Genomic DNA, 4,831 nt, shown 5'->3' on the forward strand with positions numbered 1-4,831 from the left:
GGACTACTGAATCAGGCAGCCGCACCTAGCCTCCAGGTTAGAGAGCAAGGGCTTGATTTGGGAACCTCATGAACCAACAGACCTCCTTTAGTTTATGACTTTGTGAAACAATAAAAGTTTTAAATTGAACAGGTCTGAGCCTGTGCTTAATTCAGTCCTATATAATTCGGCATCAAGCTCCCACAGCAACCACACCAGAAGAGAGCACAACCACGAAAGAATGAGAGAAGGTAGAATCAGGGACACACAGAAATAATCAGACACATGCTCTGACACTTGATTGCAATTTTTTGTCATCATAAATTAATTCATGCTGGAACTTCCAGGTGAGTGAATGCAGCTGGCAGCAAATACAGGGAAGGACACCAATGCCTTGAAGTAGAACAGGTTAGGGATTAGAGAAGCTAGATATTGTCAAGTCAGCAGGGCCATATGGGATGCACCCTAGGGTACTGAAAGAATTGGCTGAGGGAATTTCAGAACCATTAGTAATCCTTTTTGGGAACTCCTGCAAGTTGGGTGAGGTCCCAGATGTTTGGAAAAGGGTAAACAGAGTGCCAATCTTTAACAAAGGGGAGAAAGTGGATCCAAGGACTTACAGACCTATCAACTTAATTTCAATACCTGGAAAGATCATGGAGCAGGTCCTTAAGGACTCTATCCAGAAGAACCTAGAGGAGGACAAAGTGACCAGGAACAGCCAGTATGGATTCACTAAGAGCAAATCATGCCTGACCAATCTGATTTTCTCTTATAATGATTTCCTCCCTTTGTAGATGGGGTAGGGGGCAGTCAGCAGATGCGACAGACTTTAGCACAGTTTTTGACAGTCTCCCATGACATTCTCCTTAACAAACTATGGAAATACAGACTAGATAAAAGTACTATAAACATGGATACATAACCGGTTGGATCATCATGCTCAATAAGTAGTAGTCTTCTTCACTGTTTTGCAGTTTTACGGAAGCCACGAAGAAAGCATTGTCCATGATTGCCATGAAATACTGCATTGGCTGCAATTTCCCACAAAATCAATCTACCCCCCCGGTGTATTATTCATATAACATTATATTAATATAATACACTGTTGTAGAATGTCCCAATGCTTTCTGCAGTATAAAGACAATGTGACAATCGCTGTAGCCACAGATCATGTGATTGAGTTACTGGGTGTGTCTATACATGACACTATAGCATCCGCAGGCGTCTACATGCGACCAGCAGCTCCCTGATACAGCGTGGATATAGTGAAGTGGCTGTTAAATATAAATAAATAGTTTTGTTCATCTTGCAACATGACTCTGGATGTATCAAGGAAAAACAGCATTGGACACCACTTAAAGCATGAATTCTATATACAGCAAAAGGTTTCTGCAGAGGCTGAACGTCAGAACACAAAACAAGACACAATGTCTTTGATGTTTAAAAGAACCAGGGAAACCAGTTTAACAAAAGAAGCTACATTCCAGCTGGTGGAGGTATTCACTGCTGCCAGCCTACTTTTGGAGAAAAAACCCCTGATAACTGGAAATTTAGGGAGTACTTCAAGAAGCGCATTACCAAATGTTGGCAGTTTCCCATGTGGAAACAAACTTCACCAGAATTATCTACCAGAAGTAATTACATTGCATGTTCAGTCTACAAAATCTGCATTGGCAGAATATGAATCAATTTCAGTTATGGCAGACAAAGCAACAGATGCAGAGGATAACTACATAAGCCACATTTTATTTGGGAGCTGGAAAGACCGTGACCTGTCTGTTTTTCAAACAGAGCTGGTTCAACTCACGTCTGTAATTTTTCAAACGTAGCACAAGCTGTAATGAAGTCTGTTGTAAACTATGGCTTAGAATTCAGCAAAATGTCAGCTTTCGGTCTGATAATGCCATGTATATGTGCAAAGCTTTCTCTGATGTGCTCTATGGAATGATGTGCAATGTAACTGACATTACCTACAACACATCCATTCTTTCTTCAGTAAGTGATATCTGGTGCACACGTTTTCCTGACGTGGATAGATTGGTTTCCTCTTTTAAAAATGCATTCAAACATTGTCCAGGCTGTAAGCTTCAATACAGGAAGTCCATCGCCAATCAAAATGGGGATGTAAATGCAACTGTGTCACTTCCACCAGAACCACTGCTTACAAGGTGGAATTCATGGTTTAACACTGTTCATTACCATGCAAAGAATATTAAGTGCTACCAGAAATTTGTATGTGATGAGCTTAAAGTCATACCTGGCACACAGTGCATGCTTCAACCATGCAATCTTTAAAGCAGGGTGACACTGAAGATCAAGTTAGGTTTGTGGCTGAAAATGTGATACGGTTCATGGAGCTTCTAACATGGTTTAAAAGGCATCAGCTTTTGATTCACCAAGCACATAACAAACTGATGGATTTGATAAGCAAGGTCAGAGATACGGCATCGTAACACATTTCAGACTGTCAAACTGAAAAGCAGTGCAGACAAAAACTGTTCCAGGCAATAGCTACAAAGTTAAATCAGTACCACAAATACAATCAGTCACTACCACCTCAATTAAAACAATCAGCTGCCTACCTTTTTGGGTGCTGTTTACATTTTTTACCTAAATCGAGTGCCTTTTCTGAGTTTTGACCCTCAGCTAATTAAATCATACCCTGAATCACAGAATGGCACAAAGAGCATGACAATGAACGTGCTGCTTACACAAGCTTTGTAAAAGAATGCCAGATTCCTTTGAATGTAACTGAGTTTGGGGATTCTGTTTGTGATTAGTTTCCAAATCTCTACAATTTGGCAAAATGCTGGTTTACAGTTCCAACCAACTCAGTAACTTGAGTGTGATCATGTCCTCTCAGTTTATGGACAAGTCTTCACACTGCAGACACAGAGAATGTCAGTTGCAACTGCTGGTAAATGCTGCATGCTAGCATTGAACAACTAAAATTAATTGTTTCTATTAAGTTGAGTATTAATTAGTATTTCTACTTTTTGTAGAATGCTACATATAATAATAAATTATGATAGTTAAAATTCATATTGTACATACATTTATATTTATGATATATTTAAATGGAGCTTTTGATTGAATATTTTGATAATTCTGTTATACAGCTATTATATAATTTATTTTCATGGAATTTGTTATTAAATTATACAGTATATACCTCTATACCAATAAGTGGCAGGGGTGGGGCCCACAGGGAAACAGCCACAAAACTGGTTCTTTGTGCCACGACCAAGCTGCAAAAATTGCTTCGTCTCACTGAGAGTTAAGCAGACTCATACCAACGAGCAATGTTCAATGGCTGAGTGTTTAGTTGGGAGGAGGTATTCTGTACTGTTCAACAGCTACATTAATGATTTGGATGATGGGATTGAACACAAGCTTGGCAAATGTGTTGATGACTCCAGGTTGGGTGGGGTTGCAGACACTATGGAGGAAAGACCTAGGATCCAGAATGACCAGAGAAATGGTCCACAATCAATTAGATGAGATGCAACATGGACAAGCACAAAGTATTTGCACATACAAATACAAATTGGGCAATGACTGGCAAGGCTGCAGCAGTGCAGAGAAGGACCTGGGAGTTGTAGTAGACCATAAACTGAATATAAGCCAACAGTGTGCTCTTGTGCCACCCCCTCCCCCGCCAACCCAAAGGCAGGCTGGATTAGCAAGAGAGTCACTTGCAAATTGAGGGAAGTGATTCTTTCGCTTTGTTCGGCACTGGTGAGTCCTCACTTGGAGTACTGTGTCTAGTTTTGGGCCTCACACAGCGAGAAAAAATGGTGAGGAGCCTGGGAAGCATAACTTCTGAGGCAAGACTGAAAGAGCTAGCACTACTTAGTCTGGAAAAGACTAAGGGGGAATTTGATAACAGTCTTCAAATACCGGAAGGGCAAGTATAGAGGGAATGGAGATAGGTTTTTCTCTATGGCCACAGAGAGACAGGACTAGGAGCAATGGCCTTAACCTGCAGTGGAGGAAATTTAGGTTGGAGAACAAGAGGAATTTTCTGACTGAGAGTGGTCAAGCATTGAAACAGGCTGCTGAGAGAAGCTGGGGAACTGCCATCCTTGAAAACACTGAAGAGCAGGTTGGACAGACACTTGGCTGGGAGGGACAAGCCTATCTTGAGCACAGGGCTATAACACATACATCCAGGGCTGGATGCATCTGTTCCTCCCAGCCCTACTGTCCTGTGATCCTATTTGCTGTGAAAAAACTAAATCAGAAGTAAGGATTTTTGTAGATGACGTCTTTCACTGGACCAACTGCATGGCTGGGATGGACTGAGACAGGATTTCAAGTGCAATGCGTTCTTCTTCAGATTACCTTTTGGAAGCTTCTTTAAAAGCTTGCCTGAGTCTATCCCAGCTATGCAATTGGTCCAAGAAATGTATTGCCCACAAAGATGGTTGCCTCGCACATTTCCCGGTACCATCATAGTTACAGTGTCACTGACGCTACCAAATCAGCGCACGTTTGTCAAGAGAGCTCGCACAGTCAACATCTAGGAACAGCATCCTAGTAAAGAGCCAGTATGGATATGGGTCGGTAAGCTGCTGACAAGTACTCTTCACTCTGTCTCCAGGCTCAGTCATCAGCCAGGTATCTGCAAATGTCCAGTTCCACTTGCTGGGGCTTGGGCAGCAGGACTTCAGCTGTCTTTTTTGCCCACCCAAAACACCTCCTGGTTACACCGTATCAACGTGAGAAAGGACAAGACCTCCACTACTCCCCCCACCCCGGGGAGCACCCAGCAAACAGAGCTGGCGGAGGGGGAGGACCTTTTACTTTGTGCATGTCCCACATGAACGTTTTCAGGCTCTTCCCCCCG

The sequence above is a fragment of the Crocodylus porosus genome, unplaced genomic scaffold (assembly GCF_001723895.1).
Source record: "Crocodylus porosus isolate Cpor-Errol unplaced genomic scaffold, CroPor_comp1, whole genome shotgun sequence".
Classification (NCBI taxonomy): domain Eukaryota; kingdom Metazoa; phylum Chordata; order Crocodylia; family Crocodylidae; genus Crocodylus; species Crocodylus porosus.